Below are 25,031 nucleotides of genomic sequence, written 5' to 3'. Positions count from 1 at the left end.
ATCAATATTAGTTTATAGCTGCATTTACCTGATATGCTGGCATTAGAAAGAAACAGACTGCAGCACTTTTATGGCCCCAAATCAAGGGTGACCCTGGAGGACATTGGGGGTGGGGAGAACTTCAAGAAATACATCTCTGTAGTTTTCCCAAAAGGAGAGATGGCCTGAGGTAAAAATATGCACTGATTCTTGGACAGAGGCTAACGGTTTTGCTAGATGGGGAGTTAGAAGTAATGTTAAAAGGAAGTTTGGAGAGGAAGAGTGTAGATGAAACTCTCAGAAATGTCCCAAATGTGAGAATGTCTGTCAGGCTTTGGTTGCAGACCGCAGATACCACTATCTGCTTTAAGGGAAAAGGGATTTACTCTAAGGTGGCTTCTGCAACATTTGGAAGGGCTAGAGGAATAAATTTTATGTGGAGCTTGTAAGAGCAACTTCCTGCCCCTAGAATCTCACCGGTTCTGCTACAGTTGGGTAAGCTATGGCTGTCACCACAGGAAACTGTCAGATTAGTGAACTGGTAACCACAGATGCAGTTTCTCTGCCATGATCCACAGCAGCAAAGTAGATACTTCACACTCTGCCTCCTCTGCCCTTAACTCAGTTAATTCAGTTTTCAATTCAAGTTTCATGTAAGCGCAAGATTGGCAGAATCTCAATCACGTCTGGAACCCTGACAGCAATAGGATCCAAGACTTTGTTTTAGCTTTCCAGGCTGAGTATAGGAAGGTACACTAGGAGAAGTTTGGAATGTGTGTTGAGCGCACCATTCTACTATAGGGAAAATATTTGTGTCCCAGCTATAGAAGAAGCTCTAAACAATCAGGTAGACAACATGACCTAGTCTGTGAATGGTGTCCAGCCTCCACCCTAGTTACTCCAGAGCTTGCTTTATGAGCTCATGAACAAAGTGGTCTTGGGATGATTGGTTCTGCAAGGGCCCAGCAATAGGGACTTTCCCAAGCTAAAACTAACCTGGCTAGTGCCAACTTGGACCCCTTCCAGCATGGAGGGAGCACTAATATGTCCTCACTATAGAAGAAACTTATTTTGGATTTCTGTATATTTCCCTGCCTACTGTACTTTTGCTAACACCACCATCCAAGAAGTTATGGAATGCCTTATATATCAAGCTGACATTCCATACATCACTGCTTTTGACCAAGGGAATTCACAGTGAATGAAGTAGGGCAGTTGGAAGACACAGTTTAACCCTTATGGTACTCCTTTGTCTTTTCATGTATTCCAGCTGGCCTTATACAACGGACCTATTGAAGTCTTCGTTCTTTTGCCATCCAGAAGACAGCAATTCATAATATTAGAGCGCCATTCTATACAATGTGCTGTGTGCTTTGAACGTGAGCAAGTATAATGGAACTATGTTTCTCATGCCCATAATTCACAAGGGGTGCCTCTTAAAATTACACTTGCATCTGTAACAGATCACCACAAACGTAGTGGCCCAAACCAACCCATTTGTTATCTTATAGTTCTAGAGGTCAGAAGTTTGAAATGGTTCTCACTGAGAAAAATCAAATGTCATTGTGGCTATATGACTTTTGGACACCCTAGGGGCAAACCTGTTTTCTTGCCTTTTCCAACTTCTAGAGAGTGCCCACATTCCTTGGTTCATGGCCCCCTTCCATTTCCTTTTTTTTTCTTTTTTCTTTATTGAGTTTTAAATTTAATTCTTTTTTAAATGTTTATTTTTACATTTTTTAATGTTTATGAGAGAGAGACAGAGACAGAAACAGAGACAGAGACAGAGAATGAGCGGGGGAGGGGCAGAGAAAGAGGGAGACACAGAAACTGAAGCAGGCTCCAGGCTCTGAGCTGTCAACATAGAGCCCGATGCAGGGCTCAAACTCCTGAACCCTGAGATCATTACCTAAGCCGAAGTCAGACACTTAACTGACTGAGCCACCCAGGTGCCCCAATGTTTATTTATATTTGAGGGAGAGAGACAGAGAGAGCACAAGGGAGGGACAGAGAGAGAAGGAGACAGAGGATCTGGAGCAGGCTCTGCTCTGTCAGCACAGAGCCCAATGAGGGGCTCAAAACCACGAACCATGAAATCATGACCTGAGCCAAAGTTGGATGCTTAACTGACTGAGCCATCCAGGAGCCCCTTAAATTTTAGTTTTAATTCCAGTGTAGTTAACATACAGTGTTATATTAGTTTCAGGTGTACAGTATAGTGATTGAACAATTCCATACATCACCCAGTGCTCATCATGACAAGTGCCCTACTTAGTCCCCATCACCTATTTCACCCATCTCTCCACCCACCTCCCCTCTGGTAATTATCAGTTTGCTCTCCATAATTAGGAGTCTGTGTCTTGGTTTCTCTTTCTCTTTTTTTCTTTGCTTGTTTGTTTTGTTTCTTAAATTCTACATATGTGTGAAATCATATGGTACTTGTCTTTCTTTTTTTTTTTTTGATACTTAAGCATATCATTCAAAAATTTGCAGCATTACAAATGTAAATGAGCAGACATTTCATCTGAGGAGGAATGTGGGGCAAAAAAAGTAAAGCTGAATGAAAACAAAGTCAGAGAGAATAGGAAGGCAAAAACCAAAACATTTTGACAGCAGAACTAGAACCAACCAATGATTTCTTGTTATACACACATTCTGAACTCTCCTTTCTGTGCCCTGACTGAATATGAATTTACAGCATCTGTTCTCTTTGATATCATGCAGCAGAAATGGCATGTATCCTGTAACACTGCTGGTGAACAGTAAGAAAAGAAGAAGCTAATGCCACCATACTTACCATTTGGGTATTTCCAACATAGCAGTTCTTATTCCATAGGCTTATTTATTTATTTATTTATTATTATTATTTTGTAATTTAAATCCAAGTTAGTTAATATATAGTATAATAATGCTTTCAGGAATAGAAGTTAGTGATTCATCACTTACATATATACTATCCAGTGCTCATCCCAACAAGTGTTCTCCTTAATGTCCCTTGCCCACCCCATCCCCCACCCTACACCCATCCAGCAACCCTCAGTTTGTTCTCTATACTTAAGAGTCTCTTACGGTTTGTCTCCCTCTCTGTTTTTATATTATCTTTGCTTCCCTTCCCTTATATTCATCTGTTTTGTATCTTAAATTCCACACATGAGTGAAGTCATGATATTTGTCTTTCTCTGACTGACTTATTTCACTTAGCATAATACCCTCTAGTTCCATCCATGTTGTTACAAATGGCAAGATTTCTTTTTTTTTGTTTTTTGATTGGCAAGTAATATTCCATTGTATATGTATACCACATCTTCTTTATCCATTCATTAGTCCATGGACATTTGGGCTCTTTCCATACTTTGGCTATTGTTGATAGTGCTGCTATAAACATTGGGGTGCATGTGCCCCTTTGAAACAACACTTTTGTATCCTTTGGGTAAATACCTAGTAGTGCAATTGCTGGGTCATAGGGTAGTTCTACTTTTGGTATTTGTCTTTCTTTGACTTATTTTGCTTAGTATTATATTCTCTAGCTCTATTCATGTCATTGCAAATGGCAAGAGGGAAATAGAAGCAAAAATAAAGTATTGGGACTACATCAAAATAAAGAGCTTCTGCACAGCAAAGGAAACAACAAAACTAAAAGGCAGCCTACTGAATGGGAGAAGATATTTGCAAATGATATGTCTGATAAAGAGTTAGTATCAAAAATATATAAAGAACTTATACAACTCAACACCCAAAAAACAAATAATCCAATTAAGAAATGGGCAGAAGATATGAACAGACATTTCTCCAGAGATGACATCCAGATGGTCAACAGGCACATGAAAAGATGCTCAACATCACTCATCATCAGGGAAATGCAAATCAAAACTACAATGAGCTATCACTTCATACCGGTCAGAATGGCTAAAATCAACAACACAAGAAACAACAGGTATCAACGAGGATATGGAGAAAAAGGAACCTCTTGCACCTCTGGTGGGAATGCAAACTGGTACAGCCACTGTGGACAACAGTAAGGAGTTTCCTCAAAATGTTAAGAATAGAACTGCCCTACGATCTAGCAATCACAGTACTGGGTATTTACCCAAAAAATACAAAACTACTAATTTGAAGGGATACACTCCTATCTTTATAGCAGCATTATTTACAATTGCCAAATTATGGAAATGACTCCCTTCCATTTTCAAAGCCAGCAATGGCTACTCAACTCTTTCTCATGCTTTATCACTGACATTGAATCTCCTGCCTCTTTCTTTCATTTATGTGGTAAACACATTGGGCCCACCTGGATAATGCAGGATACTCTCCCCATCTCAAGGTCAGCTGATTAACACTCTTCATGCCATCTGCAACCTTAATCCCTCTTGCTATGCCTAACATATTCACAAGTTTTAGGAATTAAGATGTGGTCATATTTGGGGACCATTATTCTGCCCACCACATCATCAACTCTGAGCTCTGCTGGGAGGAAAGGTTTGACCAGTTGGCACAATAGGGAGAGTCAGGTTGCCACTTGGCCATTTGGACTCCTCGTTGCAGTGGGTCAACAGAGAAAAGTAAAAGTTACAGTGTTGTCTATAATCATTAATCCTAATTTTCAAGGAGAAATAAGTTTGACTATTTCAAACTTAGTTCCCAGGGGTACATCCTTATACAGTCACATCCAGTACAAGAAGTTAATGAAGGACTCCTTCAACCTCTTGTATAAGCAGGACCACCGAGGGCTTGGATCCCTCAGAAATGAGATTTGGGTACAAAGCAATAGCCAGTGGAAGTTCTGCCTAAAGGCATGGAGAACATGGACCAATCAGAGAGGGCAAAATTTATAAATACCCACAGCCTTACAATCAGTTATGGAAATGAGAACTGGAGTCTCTACCCATATTTCCTTCCTCAATTTTTCCTAAATATATTTATCTATCTAAACTAATTTCTCTTTTCTTTTCATTCCTTTCCTACTTTTTAAAGAATTTTTTTTTAATGTTTATTCATTTTTGAAAGACAAAGCATGAGCGGGGGAGGGGCAGGGAGAGAGGGAGACAGAATCAAAAGCAGGTTCCAGGCTCTGAGCTGTCAGCATAGAGACTCAGGGCTCAAACTAAGGAGCCATGAGATCATGACCTGAGCCAAAGTTGGACGCTTAACCAACTGAGCCACCCAGGCACCCCCTACATTAAAAAAATATTTGTTAATGCTTATTTATTTTTGAGAGAGAGAGAGGCAGAGTGTGAGTGGGGGAAGGGGCAGAGAGAGAGGGAGACACAGAATCTGAAGCAAGCTCCAGACTCTGAGCTGTCAGCACAGAACCTGATGCGGGGCTTGAACTCAAGAGTCGTGAGCTCATGACCTGAGCTGAAGTCAGACGCTCAACCGACTAAGCCACCCAGGTGCCCCTCCCTTCCCACTTTTTAAGAAAAGTTTATTTATTTTATTTTATTTTATTTTACTTTTATTTTTTAAGCATTTATTTATTTATTTTTAAATTTTATTTTTTATTTTTTAAAATTTACATCCAAATTAGTTAGCATCTAGTGCAACAATGATTTCAGGAGTAGATTCCTTAGTGCCCCTTACCCATTTAGCCCATCCGCCCTCCCACAACCCCTCCCATAACCCTCAGTTTGTTCTCCATATTTATGAGTCTCTTCTGTTTTGTCCTCCTCCCTGTTTTTATATTATTTTTGTTTCCCTTCCCTTATGTTCCTCTGTTTTGTCCCTTAAAGTCCTCATATGAGTGAAGTCATATGATTTTTGTCTTTCTCTGACTGACTAATTTCACTTAGCATCATACCCTCCAGTTCCATCCATGTAGTTGCAAATGGCAAGATTTCATTCTTTTTGATTGCCGAGTTATACTCCATTGTATGTATATACCACATCTTCTTTATCCACTCATCCATCGATGGACATTTGGGCTCTTTCCATACTTTGACTATTGTTGATAGTGCTGCTATAAACATGGGGGTACATGTGTCCCTTCGAAACAGCACACCTGTATCCCGTGGATAAATGCCTAGTAGTGCAATTGCTGGGTCATAGGGTAGTTCTATTTTTGGTTTTTTGAGGAACCTCCATGCTGTTTTCCAGATTGGCTGCACCAGCTTGCATTCCCATATTTTTAAATAATCTTTACACCCAACATGGGGCTTGAATTCATGGGGCTTGATCACTCAGGTGATCAAGAGTCACATGCTCCACCGACCAAGCCAGCCCAGGCCCCCTACTTTCCCACTTTTTGGAAAACATAAATGCCATAAATGGTGATTGATAACTTTACAAGTTAGTCTACAGAAGTATCAGGATGAGCCTGGACAGAGCTAGGAGGGAAGTAGGCATCAACAGACACTGGACTTGGAGCTGGGTGCAGTGACTACTGAAACCTGAAGTTGTCTTTTTGCGAGGAGGTAGTGGGTGATTTCATTTGTATAAGGAATATCTAACGTTGCTGAATAGAATTACTTTCTGGAAGACTAAGTATAAGAGAAGAATGCATGTGGATAGTAGGCAGCAGGAGGGATTTTCTGAGCCTTTCCCATCAACACTGTGAACTGCACAATTTACTTTCAATCATTTTATTTTCTGCTTAAGTTAGCCAGAGTTGAGATGTCTCACTTACAGCTAAACACCCTGATTGACACAGCCTCCCGGCTTGCCTTATCCCTCCCCCTCTCTCTTCACACCTACCAATTTCCTCTTCCTAAAACACAGAAAGGGTAGATCACTTTATTTTATCAGGCAGAAATGTCCAAAGACTTCCCCACTACTAACAGGGAAAATTTTAAATTCCTTACACTGAGATGCAGGGTTTGTCACCAGACTGAGACCAAGCTCTTCTCCAAATGCGTGTTTGCCTGCTTCCTTCTAAAAGTCCAGCATTCAAGCCAGATTGTCTCTTGGGTGCCCAGAGAATCACCAAGAACATTGCAATGTAAACTTTTCTCAGGACAAAGGAATGTAGCCTTCTTTGACATCCCAGTCCTCAAAGAGGTCTCCATATACAAAACTCCTGTTTGCAACAATTGGACTTAATGATTCACCACCTCAAGATTTTTTTTTTTTTTAAGAGAGAGCGCATGAACGGGGGGAGAGGAGCAGAAGGAGAGAGAGAAACTCAAGCAGGTTCCACATTCAGCACAGAGTCCAATGCTCAGTCCCACAACCCCAGGATCATGACCTGAGCCGAAATCAAGAGTCGGATGCTCAACCAACTGAGTCACCTGGTGCCCCATGTGTTTTTTACTGATAATGAAAGAGAACTTCAACTACCCCCATTTTGACCTCAGTTTGTACTTTCTAATTGGTTAAGTTCTTCTTTCCAGCTTACATAACTCAGGCAAAAGACCCTATGGGCAAAGCATCCCCTGATGGGAACTGAAACTACCCCTCAAGCAATAAGGACTGCCCTGAGCCACCAAGACCCTGTGTGACTGACTCCAAGACCATAATCCACCTGCCCACCTGCATGTACCCACTGACCTTTGTCCCACATTTTTCTTACATAAACCAGGAAGTATTTTTAGCACTTTGGAGACAGTCTTTGAGATGCCAGTTTGGGGCCTTCCTGGGGTGGGCCTTACTGAAATAACCCCCCCCCCCCGTTTTTTTTTTAGAGAGAGAGAGCGAGAGAGTTGGAGCAGAGGAGGGGGACAGGGTGAGGGAGAGAGAGACTGTTAAGCAGGCTTCACACTCAGCACAGAGCCCAACACAGGGCTCGATCCCACCACTCTGGGATCATGACCTGAGCCGAAACCAAGAGTCAGATGCTTAACCGACTGAGCCACCCAAGCGCCCCTGTCTTGAACGGAAATAAATTCCTGTCTTATTTCACCACTACTCATCCCTCTGCCTTTGGATTTTGTTAGTGGCAAGTAGCCAAACCTGATGTGTTTGGGACCCCTGGAGCCAAGTGCTCCTGCACTCCTGCTCCTCAGCTACGATATTTTGAACACTACAGAAAGAAACCAAAAAACACCCCCCAAACCCTATGAGCTTCTCAAAGAGAGGGACTGTGTCTTACTCATCTGTATAGATCAAAACATAACAGTGTTCCTGGCAGCTATTATGATTAGAGTTTTCAACAATTCAGGGATATTTAATTTTTTTTTCTTTTTGCCAATTACAGTACCAATTGAGCTAAGTTAAACTAAAAATGGAATCAATTAGAAGGTGTGATAGTTAATTTCATGTGTCAACTTGGCTTAGCCATGGTGCCCAGGTATTTAGACAATCATTATTCTGGATGTCTTTGTGCAGGTGTTTTTTGGATGAGATTAACATTTAAATGGGTGGATTTTGGATAAAGCAGATTGCTTCCGTAATATGGGTAGGCCTCATGCAATCAGTTGAAGGCCTTAATAGAACAAAGTGACGTCCCCAAGCAAGAAGGAATTCTGCCAGCAGACGGCCTTTAGACTCTTCCATGGGTCTCCAGCCTGCTGGCCTCCCCTGCAGACTTTGGGCTTGCCAAGCCATCACAACTGCATGAGCCAATTCCTTAAAATAAATCTCTCTATATATCTACATCCTGTTGGTTCTGTTTCTCTGGAGAACCCTGACTAATACAGAAGGTTATTAGGTTGTTGTGTGTCATAAGAAATATATTTGGCCTTCTCCCCAAGTTTCTAGCACAAAGTCCCTAAAACCCTTGGAAATTCCTGATAGGAGTGTCTTGGCTATTCATAAGGAGCCCCAATAAGCACACTTGACTTTATGCTAAGGTGACTTAGAGTGGGACCCCCAGATAGCCTTAAAATGGGGCTGGTCATCTGAAGACCAAGTGATTAGAAAGTTATAACTTTCAGCCCCACCCACTGACCTCTGGAAAGAGGAAGGAGAAGGGCTGCAGCTTAAATTCTATAAACTCTTTAATTATGAGATTTGATCAATTTCCTGGTTGGTAAACACATCTACATGCTGGGAGGGTGGTGCACCCCAGTTCCATGAAGACACAACTTCTTTTGCCCAGGACCCTTCTGGACCTCACTGTTATGCAACTTTTCATTTGGCTGTCCATCTGTATTACTTATAATACTCTTTATAAAAAATTAGTAAATGCAGGTGCCTGGGTGCCTCAGTCAGCTGGGCATCTAAGTCTTAATTTCAGCTCAGGTCATGGTCTTGTGGTTCATGGGTTTGAGCCCTGCATTGGGCTCTGAGCACTGATGGTGAGGAGCCTGCTTGGGATTTTTTTCTCTCTCCCTTTCTCTCTGCCCGCCCCCCCCATCTTCAAACTAAATAAACTTAAAAAAAAATAATAAACTGGTAAATGTAAGTAAGTGTTCCCTTGATCTTTGCAAGCCATTCCAAAAAATTATCTAATCTCAAGAGGGGGTTACTGGACCCCCTGAATTACAGCCAGTCAGAAGCACAGGTGACAGCCTGGACTTGTGAATGGCATCTGAAGTGAAAGTAGTCTCTCTTTTTTTTAGTGTTTATTTATTTAAAAAAATTTTTTTTTAATGTTTTGATTTATTTTTTTTTAATTTTTTTTTCAACGTTTATTTATTTTTGGGACAGAGAGAGACAGAGCATGAATGGGGGAGGGGCAGAGAGAGAGAGGGAGACACAGAATCAGAAACAGGCTCCAGGCTCTGAGCCATCAGCCCAGAGCCCAACGCGGGGCTCGAACTCACGAACCGCGAGATCGTGACCTGGCTGAAGTCTGACGCTTAACCGACTGCGCCACCCAGGCGCCCCATGTTTTGATTTATTTTTGAGACAGAGACAGAGCATGAGCAGGGGAGAGGCAGAGAGGGGGAGACACAGAATCCAAAGCAGGCTCCAGGCTCTGAGCTGTCAGCACAGAGCCTGATGTGGGGCTCGAACTCACAGACTGTGAGATAATGACCTGAGCTGAAGTCGGACGCTCAACCAACTGAGCCACCCAGGCACCCCTGAGAGACAGAGAGACAAAGAGAGACATAGCTTGAGAGGGGGAGGGGCAGAGAGAGAGAGAGACAGACAGACAGACAGACAGAACCTGAAGCAGGCTTCAAGCTCTGAGCTGTCAGCACAGAGCCGGACGTGGAGCTCAAACTCATAAGCCATGAGATCATGACCTGAGCCGAAGTCGGATGCCCAACTAACTGAGCCACCCAGGTGCCCCATGAGGTAGGAGCAGTCTTGTGGGATGGAGCCCTGACCCCATGGGATTTGACATCATCTCCAGGTGGATAGTGTTAGAACTGAGTTAAATTTGTAGGACATCTAGGTGGTGTCCACTGAGAATTGGAGAATTGCTTGGTGGTATTAGAAAAGAGTCATCCAGGATTAATTCCAGACTTATCTCATGAAATCCAACTAAAGTTTTAACAGCTAGATCTTGAGAAGAAAAGGAGCCAGCACAACTTCTGGAATATAAGCAGCTGGAGTTATTTACACCACTGTCACTGATGTGACTCGGCTTGTAACAGTTCTGTGCATTGGTGTCTCTCACTGTTAAAACTCCCAGGAGAGACTAAATGATCGGCTTAACTAAAATCAGATATCTATCTATGTTTCAGTCAATTCTGACTATAGAGCACAAACATGATTAGAAATGACATATCTCTTTGGGGGAGGCAGTTTCCAGAGAAGGATAAATCACTGTGAAGAGCACAACAAATTATGGTATACCATATGAAGAATATTCTAATTTAATTTCTCAAGCTACTATTTCTTGGTCCTAACTTGACCATAAGCTCTTTGAGGACAAGAAAGTTGAGGTATAATTATTAATTCCTCAGAACTTAGCTCATATAACCACTAATAATCTAAAGGATATCCAACCTATGTCTACTTCTGAGATTGATTCTAGCCAGTGGTCTGATGAACCAGTGGCAAGGGCCTGATAAACTAGTATAGGGAACATCCTTGGGAAATACCTCATTCTAAGGGAAGAGAGCATCTGACAGATAAACTTTGACTAATGACAAAATCTCTGTGATGGTTAATTTTATGTGTCAACTTGACTGGGTCATGAGGTGCCCAGATATTTGGTCAAAAATTACTGTGGCCGTGTCTGTGAGGGTGTTTTTGGATGAGATAACATTTGAATCCATAGACTGAGTAAAACAGATTGTACTCCCTAATGTGAGTGGGCTTATCTAATCAGTTGAAGGCCTAACTAGAGCAAAAAAGCTGATCCTCCTGCAAGTAAGAGGGAACAGCTGCCTGTTTGAGCTAGGACATCAGTTTTTTTTCTGCCTTCAGGCTCAACTGAAACATTGGCCTGCTGGCATTTTGGACTAGAACTCTACCATTGGGTGTCCTGGATCTCCAACTTGCTGACTGCAGATCTTGGGACTTCTGGACCTCCATAACTATGTGAGCCAATTCCTTATAATCTGTCTCTCTTCTCTCTCTTTCTCTCATTCTCTCTATAGTCTCACTCCATGTAGATTGGCCTCTCCAGTGGACTGCTGGACTTCCTGCATAGCACCTTAGGCTGTTCAAAGCAAAAGCTTTCCAAAAGGGAGGAAGTCAAAACTGCCAGTCCTTTTAAAGGCCAGGAACAGAACTGGCCCAGTGTCATTTCCACCATGTTCTATTGGTTAATATGAGTCATAGACCAGCCTGCATCTAGAGTTGGAAGGAACTACCCAAGGGTATAATCATTAGGAAGTGTAGTTCATTGGGAGCCCTCTTTGCAAAGCTACCACAGATAGTTTAGCTGGGTGTCAGGTCTAAGTTGAGAATCATTTTGCAGGGGTGCCTGGTGGCTCAGTTGGTTAAGCATCCGACTTTGTCTCAGGTCATGATCTCATGTTTTGTGAGTTTGAGCCTTACATCGGGCTCTCTGCTATCAGTGCAGAGCCTGCTTCAGATCCTCTGTCCCTCTCTCTCTGCCCCCCACCCCCGCTCACTCTCTATCTCTCTCTCTCTCTCAAAAATAAACATAAAAAAAAAGAAGAAAATCATTTTTCACTCAAGATTTTTGCTACATTGTACCTACTGAGAAGCCGAATACCACTCTGATCCCTAACCTCTCTATACATGGCCTCTTTTTGTGTCTGGAAGATTGTAGGATATTCTCTTTATTGTCAGCGTTCTGAAACTTCTGGTACTCTTTAGATGGGCCTTTTAGATTCATTGTATTGGGAACTCAGAGAGCCTTAGAATTTAAAGACTCATCCTTCAGTTCTGGAAATTTTTATGTATTATTATTATTATATTTTTTGATAATTTCTTCCCCTCCTTTATCTCTGATCTCTCTGGAATTTCTAATAGTCAGATGTAAGATTTCCTGAACTGATTATCTAATCTTATAGTCTTATTTTTCCCCATTGTCCATCTCTTTGGCATTTGTTCCACTTTTTTTTAATGTTTATTTATTTATTTTTGAGAGACAGAGAGACAGAGCACAAGCAGGGGAGGGGCAGAGAGAGGGGGAGACACAGAATCCAAAGCAGACTCCAGACTCTGAGCTGTCAGCACAGAGCCCAACACTGAGCTCAAACTCAAGAGCCCGTCTATGAGATCATGACCTGAGCTGAGGTCAGATGCTTAACTGACTGAGCCACCCAAGCGCCCCACATTTGTCCCACTTTCTAGGAGATTTTCTTGTCCTTAAATTCTATTCTTCAATTTAAATTGTTATTTTGCCCAATGATGTTTTAATTTCAAATACCCTTTTTGATTTCATTTCTTTAATGTTTTTATTTATTTTTGAGAGAGAGACCCCGTGTATGCGCGTGCATGAGCAGGGGAGGGGCAGAGAGGGAGACACAGAATCTGAAGCAGGCTCCTGGCTCTAAGCTGCAGCACAGAGCCCAATGTGAGGCTCAAACCCACGAACCGTGAGATCATGACCTGAACTGAAGTCAGACACTTAACCAACTGAGCCACCCAGGTGCCCCTATGATTTCATTTTTATAGTCCATTTCACTTGGTTCATGATTGCAATATCATCTCATGTCTTTTGGGGGATATTGTTACTTTTAGTTTTAAATTTCTTTTGGCCCACTTCTTCTGTTCCATTTGAGTTTCTTTTTCCTCTCTTTCTTTCTTTTTTTTTTTTTTCCTGATGTTTAGCCTATAGGTGGTTCTCAATGGGTGATCCTTGGCTGTCATTTGTATTTAAGAGAGAAGCACTAAGAAGCTGAGTAACTATGGCTCCATGGTGTGGGCTTGTGGGCAAGTCGGTATCATTGCAGAGTGCCCCAAACGTTGGTGTCTATAGACATTTTCTCTGGGGGTGATTCGATCTCTTCAAGGGAAAGTCCTCCAGTCTCTTGGCTAGGAATATAGGCTTCCTGCCTGCCTGCATTCTGGAAGCTGGTTAAAAAAAGGACTGGAATGTCTTGCCAGACTTTTGTCCTGTTTTTCAGTATGCTATCTCATCACCATGCTCTGCTGTGGAGACTGGTCTACTGTGGAGACTGCTCCCAACTGTTGGGGAAGGGAAGGTGCAGCTGTCTGGCTACGTGGGCTAGAGGAAGAGGTCAAAGGGTCCAACTACTTATTATACCAACTTGAACCCCAGTTTTACTGTTTCAGCACCACCTCCCCTCCCACCATCAGAGGTACCTGAGGTCTCTAGGATCGTGAGAGTTGTGTGTGTGAATCATCAGGTCTCTTTTTGGCTACCTCCCTGCACGCCTGTTTCTGCTTTGCTGAGTCAGTTACCCATCACCATTTACTTTCCATTTTCCTAAATTTTGTCAGCATCTCCTGTCTGTTCTCACCAGTCCTCTTACTCCTTTTGTCCCTAAATATTTGCCTTTTTAATTCCTTTATTGTCTTTTCTTTTTAAATTGAAGTAACATTCACATAACAAAAAATTAACCATTTGAAAGCAAATAATCTGGTGGCATTTCGGGCATTCCTATCCCCAAGTAAGGTCACGTTCTGAAGTACTGGGGGGACTCCAACAGCTTTTTCTGGGGGACACAATTCAACCCATAAAGGCAGCATGGATGTTAGGTAGGAACTTACTCAGAGAAAGAATCACTGGGCTTGTCGTGTGCAACAAGGTAAGGAGGTTGTCTAGGCAAGGGTAGCCTGGGATTGGTGTTAGAGCCCCTAAGGGAAAGAATGTGGTGGCCCTATGTGGGATGTCATAGGAGGGTGTTCACACATCACCCTGGCACAGGGTGTCAGAGTCCAAGTGGATTGAGAAAAGGGTATCGGCACAAGGGAAGGGGTGGTGATAGCAATGGGAGACTGGTTACAAGCAGAAAGGCTGATAAATAAGTAAAGTCGTTAAGGATCCAAGTTTCTCAGTGTTGCAGAAGAGAAAAGCAAGTATGGAAGGGGAGGAAACTAGATGGAGCCCTGTGGAGTCATACTGTAATTAGAGACATCATTGTGAACCCATGTTATTCAAGAAGGAGATAGATAGGGGTGTCTGGATGACTCAGTCGATTAAGCGTCCAACTTTGGCTCAGGTTATAATTTTGCAGTTCATGGATTTGAGCCCTGCATCGGGCTCTGTGCTGACAGCTCAGAGCCTGGAACCTGTTTCAGATTCTGTGTCTCCCTCTCTCTCTGCCCCTCCTCTGCTAGCACTCTGTCTCTGTCTCTCAAAAATATGTAAACATTAAACAATTTTTTTTTTTAAAAAGGAGATAGATAGGATAAGATGAGATGAGATAACGAAGGGAAGCCTGGGTGGTTCAGTGGGTTAAGCATCCAGTTCTTGGTTTCGGCTCAGGTTCTCATAGTTCGTGAGTTCCAACTGAGAGTCAGGCTTCGCACTGACAGTGCTAATGCTCCTTGGAATTCTCTCTCTCCCTCTCTCTCAGCCCCTTCCCCCCACCCTCTCAAAATAAATAAATAAACTTAAAAAAAGATAAGATAAATAAGATAGGTAGATATGTAAATGTATACGCGTATATATACATTTTCTAGTTCTGTGTACTGAGAAGGCCAAGAAGTGGCAACACTCCTATAGCAACGAACACACCAACTTCATAGATCTTGGATTCTAAGTATTATGTCTCACTGAAAGGGCTTCTTGCAGGAATGGCTGACTCCACCACTGGAAAGAAGGAAAGTACAAGATAGGCTGAACATTTTGTTGTGCCCCCAAAAAAGGAAGTACTCAAAGAGTAATGGAAATGTATCAAAAGAACACAGAATGGGCTCTCACTAGCTAAATTGAAGACACTTTGAGGATCAAAATAAATAATGATAGTAACAGATTACAGTTCATTGAATATAATCGAAAACCATAAGCCAATAGTGATATAAATGAATGAATGGATTATATAATGAACAGGACAATTATAGTTTCAAATGCTTCTATGCAAAATACTTAACAAATTCCTAAAAAAAGAGAAACTGCACAGTAGATAAGCCTGGCAGATATCACCTTCCTCAGGTGATGGGAAAGTTCACCTTATCAGCACTATAAAGGAACATTTGAAGTCTTGCACCACCTGATGGGATGCAATGAGAGGAACATATCATCCCTTCTATAGTATTCCTACCAATGATATATAGTGTGAATCCAACCACAAGGAAATCCCAGCAAAACCAAATTGAGACACATAAAATAACTGGCCTATAATCTTTTTTGTTTTTAAAGATCTAATTATTTTTTTAAAATTTTAAAAAAGTTTATTTATTTATTTGAGAGAGAGAGAGAGAGAGAGAGAGAGAATGTGGGGGAGGAGCAGAGAGAGGTAGAGAGAGAGAATCCCAAGCAGGCTCTTCATCACCAGTGTCGAGCCTGATGTGGGGCTCGAACTCACAAACCATGAGATCATGACCTGAGCCTAAGTTGGACGTTTAAACGACTGAGCCACCATGGTGCCCTGGTGGCTTTTAAATATTTTAAAATAATCTTTTAAAAAGTCAGGTCATGAATGTCAAGCAAAGAAATGAACTGTTCCTGATGAATAAGACTAAAGAGATATAAAACTTAAATGCAGTGTTATGATTATGATCTGGATCTTTTGGGGACAACCAGAGGCTCTTGAGCAGAGTCTGCAAGTTAAGTGGTTGTTCTTTATCAATGTTAATCTATATTGTATGGGAGTTATGTAAGATAATGTCCTTACTTTAGGAAACACCTACTGAAGTACTCAGAAACAGTGGGGCAATAGGTAGCAATTTACTCTCAAACCATTCAAGAATAAAAAAAGCTCTGTAATTTGTGTAACTTGCAAGTTGTTTCCAAACCTCATGTCAGGAATGGGTTACAAGTGTGTCAAGAAATTATTCCTCTCAGTCCTGGAGCACCTGGGTGGCTCAGTCGGTTAAGCGTTCGACTCCAGCTCAGGTCTTGATCTCACAGTTTGTGAGTTCCAGCCCTTCATCGGGCTTTGCACTGACAGCTCAGAGCCTGGAGTCTGCTTCTGATTCTGTGTCTCCCTCTATCTCTCTATCCCTCCCCTGCTTGCGCTCTCTGTCTCTCAAAAGTAAATAAATAAACATTAAAAAAGAAAATAAAAGAAATTATTCCCCTCAGTCCTGAGCAGGAATAGGTACAGACTGACTAGGTGACTAGAGTGGACAGAGCCAAGGACAATGAAAAATGAAAATATCGGGAAGTCCCAGATAAAGGGTTCCCTCTACCTAGAAGGCTTTACCCTCCACTTCTGCCTCCTTCTCATCTTCAGAACTCAACACCAACATCACTTATTTGGGAAGCCCTCTTTAACTTCTCTGGCCATGTCAGATCTCCTTAGTATATGTTCTCAGACCATCCCATGCCTTTTATTTCATCATACTTATCACGGTTGTAATTTTATGTTTGTTTGTTTATTAATAAACATACGACTCTCATACAACTCATCTTGACCTTAAGTTATATGAGAGCAGGGACTGTGTCTTCATCTCCTTTTTGTAAACTTTTTGTTTATTTATTTGTTGGTTGGTTGATTTGTTTATTTAAAATTTATTTATTTTGTGAGAGATAGAGAGAGGGGGAGGGGCAGAGAGAGAGGGAGAGAATCCTCGCAGTCTCCTTGCTCAGTGTGTGAGAAGGGGCTTGATCCCATGACAGTGAGATCATGACCTCAGCTGATATTAAGAGTCAGATGCTTAAAAAAGGGCTTCTATTGTGAGTGGCACACATAGGGCAGCTCCATTGCTCTTCGTGCGGAATTGACATCAAGAGATTTCAGAAGCATAATTTTTTGGTACCCAGGCAGCTTGTGATCATTGGTCCTGAAAGAAAAAAAAAAGTCAGATGCTTAACCGACTAGGCAACCAGGTGCCCCTTTTTACAAACTTTTAAAATTGAAACCTATATACAGAAAAGTGCACAAATCCTAAGTGTTTAGCTTGATGAATTATCACAAAGTGAACACATCTTGGTCAAGAAATAGAACATTCTCAGGATTCCAGAAGCCCCCCTCATGTAACCATTGAACTTCAAACCTCATAATTAATTTTGCCTGCTTTCTGAACCCAGTATAAATAAAATCATACAGTTTGTATTTTTTGTGTGTCTGGCTTCTTTGATGCAACATTGAATCTGTGAAATTCATATAATTATTGCATATAACTATAGTCTATTTTTTGCATTGCTATATGGTATTCCATTGTATGAATATACTACAATGTGTTCATTATACAGTTGAAATCTCAACTATTATAAATAATGCCATAAGAACGTTTTTGTATGTCATTTTTATTGTGGGAAAACATACATAATATTTAACTTTTTAACTATTTTTAAGTGTACAATTCAAAGGCATTAAGTATACTCACAATGTTGTGCAACTATCAACACTATCCATTTCCAGAATTTTTCTGTATGTGTCTTTTTTTAAAATGTTTACATATTTATTTTTGAGAGAGAGAGAGCACGTGTGTGAGCTGGGGAAGGGAAGAGAGAGAAAGAGAGAGAATCTTAAGCAGGTTCTGCACTGTCAGCACAGAGCCCAATGTGGGTCATGAACCCACAAACCATGAGATCATGACATGAACTGAAATCAAGAGTTGGATGCTTAACCAACTGAGCCACCCAGGCACCCCTGTACATATATCTTTTTTGATGCATATATGTGCATATTTCTGATGGGCATATGCTTAGGAAATGCTGGGTCATAGAGAATGTTCAATTTTAGTAAATACTGCCAAACAGTTTTCCCAGGTGGTTGTACCAATTTACATGCCCACCAGCCCTGTATGAGAGGGCTGTATTAATCCTTTAATTAACCTAATAAGTGTTTAGTACAGTGTATCTTTTCCCATTTCTCTGATAACTAAGACAGTTTAGCACCTTTTCGCATGCTTAATGGCCATCGGAGAGCTTCTTTTCTTAAATGACTATTTAAGTCCTTTGCCCATTTTTTATTGGATTGCCTATATATTTCTTATTGATGTGCAAGTTTTTTATACTAGTACAAGCTCTTTCTTGGATGTTTTGCAAATATTGTCCTTCATTTCATGACTTATGTTTTCACTCTCTTAATGGTGTCCTTTGAGCAACCAAAGTTTACACTTTTTTTTTTTAATTTTTTTTTCAATGTTTATTTATTTTTGGGACAGAGAGAGACAGAGCATGAACGGGGGAGGGGCAGAGAGAGAGGGAGACACAGAATCGGAAACAGGCTCCAGGCCCTGAGCCATCAGCCCAGAGCCTGACGCGGGGCTCGAACTCCCGGACCGCGAGATCGTGACCTGGCTGAAGTCGGACGCTTAACCGACTGCGCAACCCAGGCGCCCCTAATATAGTCTTATATACCAGTTGTTTCATTTACAGTTAGTGCTTTTTGTGTCCTATTTAAGAAATCTTTCTTTGCCTATTGAGAGTCATGAAGATATTCTCCTATGTCATCTTCTAGAAACTTAATTGTTTTACCTTTTACAATCTGAAATTTGCATGTAGATAATATCAATCTGGAATTAACTTTTGTGTATGGTATTAGATAAAGGTCAAGATTCATTTTTTTCTCCTGTAGTTATATGCCCAGCAGACCCAGCCCATTAACTGAAAATATCTTCTGTTTCCCAGTGCACTGCAATGACAAATTTGTCCTAAAACAAGCATGGATTTGTTTCTGGACTCTGAATTGTAGTCATTGATCTCTTTGTCTCATTGTGCCAATATCATACAATCTTAATTTGTACTTTCTGATAAATCTTTTTTTTTTAAAGTAATCTTTACATCAAATATGGGGCTCTTACTCATGACCCCATATGCTCTACTAACTGAGCCAGCAAAGTGCCCCTGTAGATTTCTGATAAGTCTTAATATCTGGTAGTGTTCTTCTTGCAAAGTGTTTTTGCCATTCTTCAACTTTTGTGTTTCCATACATATTTTCAAATCAAGTTGTTGATTCCTACCAAAAAATATGTTAGGATTACATCGACTCTAACTATAGATCAATTTGGGAAGAGTTAATTAACATTTTTACAATATTGAGTCTTTCAGTCCACGAATATGGTATATCCCTCCAGTTATTTAGATCTTCTTTACTTACTTTTATTAATGTTTTATAGTTTTCTCTGAAGAGTTTTTATACTTCATTTATTAGATTTATTCTAAGTACTTGGAATTTTTTGAAGTTATTGAAAATAGGCCTGTTTTTCAAATTTTAGTTTCTTTCCATAGGTATATAGAAATACAATTGATTTTGGTGGCCCCTGGGTGGCTCAGTCGGTTAAGCTCCAGGTCTTGGTTTAGGATCAGGCCATGATCTTATGATTCATGAGATTGAGCCCCATGTCTCACTCTGCATTGTCAGCTTGAAGCCTGCTTGGGATTCTCTCTCTCTCTCTCTCTCTCTCTCTCTCTCTCTCTCTCCCTCCCTCCCCCCCAAAAATGAATAAAATAAACTTTAACCAAAAAAAAAAAAAAAGAAGAAGAAGAAGAATACCATAGTATTACAGTTTCCTTAACATTAAAAGTTGGGGCGCCTGGGTGGCGCAGTCGGTTAAGCGTCCGACTTCAGCCAGGTCACGATCTCGCGGTCCGTGAGTTCGAGCCCCGCGTGGGGCTCTGGGCTGATGGCTCGGAGCCTGGAGCCTGTTTCCGATTCTGTGTCTCCCTCTCTCTCTGCCCCTCCCCCGTTCATGCTCTGTCTCTCTCTGTCCCAAAAATAAATAAACGTTGAAAAAAAAAAATTAAAAAAAAAAATAATAAAAAAAATATTAAAAGTCAACCTTAGGGGTGCCCAGCTGACTCACTTGAAGAACATGCAACTCTTTTTTTTGTGTGTGTTTTTTTTTTGGTAGTAGGTTTTAAAAAAATGTTTACTCATTTTTTAAATGTTAATTTAGTTATTTTGAGAGAGAGACAGAAAGTGCAAGAGGGAAAGGGGCAGAGAGAGAGGGAGAGAGAATCCCAAGCAGTCTCCACCTGAGAAGAGCCTGATGCAGGGCTCTATCCCATGAACCATGAGATCATGACCTGAGCCGAAACCGAGAGTTGGAAACTCAACTGACTGAGCTACCCAGGTGCCCCAATGTTTATTCATTCATTTATTTATTTAGAGAGCACACATGTGAGTGGGGGAGGGGCAGAGAGTGAGGGAGAAAGAGAATCTCAAGCAGGCTCCAAGCTGACAGCATGGAACCCAACATGGGGCTGGAGCCCGCAAACCGTGAGATCATGACTTGAGCCAAAAATCAAGAGTCTGATGCTTAACCAACTGAGTCACACAGGGGTCCCCCGCATGCAATTCTTGATCTTGGGGTTATGAGTTTGAGTCCCAGGTTGAGAATAGAGATTATGTAAATAAATAAATTAAATAAATAAATAAATAAATAAATAAATAAATAAATAAACTTTTAAAAAATCACCTTAACTTCTTTTTACTTTGCCTCCAATTTAGCAATATCTATGAAGATATAAATTTTATATGCAAGCCATTTTAAATTCATTATTTATTTATTTGAAAGAGAAAGTGCACAAGCAGGGCAGAGGGGCAGAGGGAGAGAGAGAGAGAGAGAGGGAGAATTTTAAGCAGGCTCCACTCTCAGTGCATAGCCCAATGTGGGGCTCAATCCTACAACCCTGGGATCATGACCTGAGCTGAAATCAAGAGTCTGACACTCACCTGACTGAGCCACTCAGATGCTTCAGCAAGCCATTAAAAAAATTTTTTTAATGTTTTATTATTTATTTTTTTTGGGGGGGGGAAGGACAGAGAAAGAGGGAGACATAGAATCCAAAGTGCAAACTCACAAGCTGTGAGATCGTGACATGAGCCAAAGTTGGATGCCCAACTGACTGAGTCACCCAGGCACCCCAGCAAGCCATTTTGTAATCAATTAAGCAAACACTTGTCTATTAACATATAAAAGTTTGTTTTACATAAATCTCTAGAATTACTTCAGGTGTATATATTACACTTTGGGATACATTGCTGTAAATGTTAGCTGTTTCATAAACATTTGTGTTAGCTGTTCATATTGTTGCTAGTGTTCATTTTTTAAAAAGATTTCATTTATATATAATGTCTACACCCAATGTGGGACTCAAACTCACAACCCTGAGATCAAGAGTCATATGCTCCACAGACTGAGCCAGGCAGGTGCCCCTATTAATGTTAGTTTTTAAATTATTTTATAAGTTGTCATATTCTATTGGTCACACAGACCAAACCTACTGCCATATAGGAGGGGACTATACAAGGATGTGAATACCAGGAGACAGAGATCATGGGAGGCCATCTTGGAGGCTGGCTACCACATCTGAGGAACATAAATTGCTTGCTAGCACAAAAATAATACCATCTGGACTTCAAATTTCATAGACTACAGTTTTGTCTTCTCTCTTTAACCCTTTTATATTGTAAACATTTTCATACTGTACATAAAAGGTGCATAAAACATAAATGTGCAGTTTACTAAGTTATGAAAAAGCTGATATCTATGGAAAAACAATCACCCAAGTGAAGATCTGGAACAATGTCAACACCCCAAAAGACCCCTCTCCATTCTCCTGAATCACAGTGCCTTCCACACTTTTGATGACCACCATGCTGATTCTTAGGGTTTTCAGTTTACTTTTCTTTATAATGTACCACCTAAGAATGCACTCCTATTCACTATAGTTTAATTTGCCAGTTTAGAAAATTTTTTACAAATGGAATCATGCAGTATGTAGTACTTTTGTATCTATTTTCTTTGGCTCAATATTGTTCTTAAGATTTATTTCTGTTATTGAATTAAGCAGTTCGTTCATTTTCAACTCAGTATAGTATGCCATTCTATAAACATACAAAGTGAATCCATTTTGCTGTTGAAGAATATGTGGACTGTTTGTCTATTACAAATAAAGCTTCTGTGAGGGTTCTTTTTTTAAAAAAATGTTTACTTATTTATTTTGAGAGCAAGGGAGGGAGAGAGAGAGCAAACGAATGTGAGTGGGGCAGGGGCAGAGAGAGAGGGGGAGAGAGAGAATCCCAAGCAGGCTCTGCACTGTTAGGAGACAGCTCACAACCAGAAGTTTATGACTTGAGCCTAAATCAAGAGTTGGACCCTTAACCAACTGAGTCACCCAGGCGCCCCTCTGTGAGCATTCTTACACACATCTCCCAGTATACCTGCACATGATTTTCTTAGGATATATACTTAGGAATAGAATTAAATAGTCATTTTCAACTTTAGCAGATAATGCCAAACTGTTCTCAAAGGGGCTGTGCCAACTTATACTTCCATCTGAAGTGTATGTGTATGTGCATGTCCTTTGTTCTACCTCCTCACCAACATCTGGAATTTTAGCCCTGTTAGTAAGTGTAAAGTGTTATTTCATTATGGTTTTACTTTTCATTTTCATGATTATTTGTGAGGTTTTACATGTTTCCTAGCCATTTGGATTTCTACTTTTGAGCACTTAAATATTTTGTCCATGTTTTGATCGAGGTGTCTGTCTTTTTCTTGTATTTTAACTGTTGTTTATATATTGTATGTACGAGTCCTTTTTACGTGTACCATATCTTTTCCAACTCCATTCTCTTTTTTTAAACTTATTTTTATTTTTTGTTTTTAATTGAAGTATAGTTGACATACAATATTAAATTAGTTTCAGGTGTACAACATAATGATTTAGCAGCTCACACATTTCCAAATTCTCACCACAGTAAATATATTACAAAATTATTGACTATAAATATGTATTTTTTACTATAAACCAGGTATTGTGCTGCATGTAGATTTTACAAGTTTGAACAAAATGGACATGGCCATCAGTCTCACAGAGCTGACAGATATTAAACAAGCAATTATAATTATACTGGAGATATTATAAGGATGTCAGCAAGGGGAATCTAATTTATTACAGATGGTCAGTGAGGGCATCTCAGCAGAAGTGATATTAAATGCTTCTTTCCTTGTATTAAGTTTCTGTATATATCAGTGTATGATTTAGAGCCATACTGACTTTTTATTTATTTTTATTTATTTATTTGTCACATTAGCAATGATTTTAATGAAAATGATCTATATATACAAGTTAAAAGCCTGAGATTTTCAGGGTGGATTAAGAAAATCGTATTCAACCATGTTATGTGAATATGATTAATATTTTAGGAAGGAAAATTATATTAAGTAAAAAAAGTAAAAGTGATATACTATTCAAACAGCCAAAAAAAAAACTACAATGGGTATAAGGACAATATAGTCATTAGAACAAGGAAAATTATCATGAATAAAAAGGATATTAAAAAATGACAGAAAGGGTCAATTTTCCAAGATGATATAACAATTTTAAACGTGTACACACCTATTTTTTGAAAGTATATATGTTTTCTAAATTTGATATATCATTTTATATTCCCACCAGTAATGTATGAGTGCCCCTGTTACTCTGTGTTCTCACCAGTAATTGAAATTTCAGTTTTTTCTCCTTTCTAATAGTTTTCTAGTGCTATCTCATTGTACTGTTACTTTACCTTTCCTGATGTTTGCACATTGTTTTATGCACATACTTGCAATCTGTATGCCTTCTTTTTTTTTTTTAACTTGTTTTATTTATTTTTTTAAAATTCACATCCAAATTAGTTAGCATCTAGTGCAACAATGATTTCAGGAGTAGATTCCTTAGTGCCCCTTACCCATTTAGCCCATCCCCCCTCCCACAACCCCTCCTGTAACCCTCAGTTTGTTCTCCATATTTATGAGTCTCTTCTGTTTTGTCTCCCTCCCTGTTTTTATATTATTTTTGTTTCCCTTCCCTTATGTTCCTCTGTTTTGTCTCTTAAAGTCCTCATATGAGTGAAGTCATATGATTTTTGTCTTTCTCTAATTTCACTTAGCATCATACCCTCCAGTTCCATCCATGTAGTTGCAAATGGCAAGATTTCATTCTTTTTGATTGCCGAGTAATACTCCATTGTATATATATATATATACCACATTTTCTTTATCCATTCATCCATCGATGGGCATTTGGCTCTTTCCATACTTTGACTATTGTTGATAGTGCTACTATAAACATGGGGGTACATGTGTCCCTTCGAAACAACACACCTGTATCCTGTGGATAAATGCCTAGTAGTGCAATTGCTGGGTCATAAGGTAGTTCTATTTTTAGTTTTTTGAGGAACCTCCATACTGTTTTCCGGAGTGGCTGCACCAGCTTGCATTCCCATCCAACTCCATTCTCTTAATGGTGCCATTTGATGAGCAGGAATTCTTCATTGTGGTGAAGTCAAGTATATCATTCTTTTTGTTGTCATTTGTGTTAGCCTGGTTCTCCCTAAACCAGAGCCTCATTGTATTATTAGGGAGTCCAGGGTGCAGGTGTGAGGGACAAGGAGAGTGATGCAGGAAAGAAAGGAGAAACAACAGGAGGATGTTTCATCAGATACCTGGCGGCCACTAAATGAAAGTGATTGCTGGATTTGGACACCGTGTCCTCAATAAACAAACTGCTTCTCAAAACCATCCTGGGAGAGGTGAGATAATGGCAGAAATGGAGATAAATTATTCACAGGCTCTTGTCTCCCACTGGTCAAAATTCCACACCATGGAGCATTATCTCCCTCACATTTACAGGTTGCATGTAGGAGTATACACCTTAAAAAACAGACAAATGAAACATTTACTGTCATTTTAGAGGGGTTTAGGGACTTAATAGTGATAATGCATGGATTGAATCCACCATGTCTAACATAAAATCATATTTTCTAATTGGTTATTGCTAGCATATAGGAGCTGGTGATACA

At 40.2% G+C, this 25,031-nt stretch overlaps 1 non-coding gene across 1 annotated transcript; it reads left to right on the top strand.

Annotated features, from left to right (window-relative positions):
* Positions 1-16,953: 16,953 nt before the first annotated feature.
* On the top strand, positions 16,954-17,130 carry LOC125166937 (U11 spliceosomal RNA). The gene has a single exon (XR_007152636.1). It is a non-coding gene; the product is annotated as a U11 spliceosomal RNA (small nuclear RNA).
* Positions 17,131-25,031: the final 7,901 nt, after the last annotated feature.

This window comes from Prionailurus viverrinus, chromosome B2 (genome assembly GCF_022837055.1).
Source record: "Prionailurus viverrinus isolate Anna chromosome B2, UM_Priviv_1.0, whole genome shotgun sequence".
In the NCBI taxonomy this organism is placed as follows: Eukaryota; Metazoa; Chordata; class Mammalia; order Carnivora; family Felidae; genus Prionailurus; species Prionailurus viverrinus.
The sequence above is the reverse complement of the archived record's forward strand: the minus strand, read 5'-3'. Positions and strand labels throughout refer to the sequence as shown.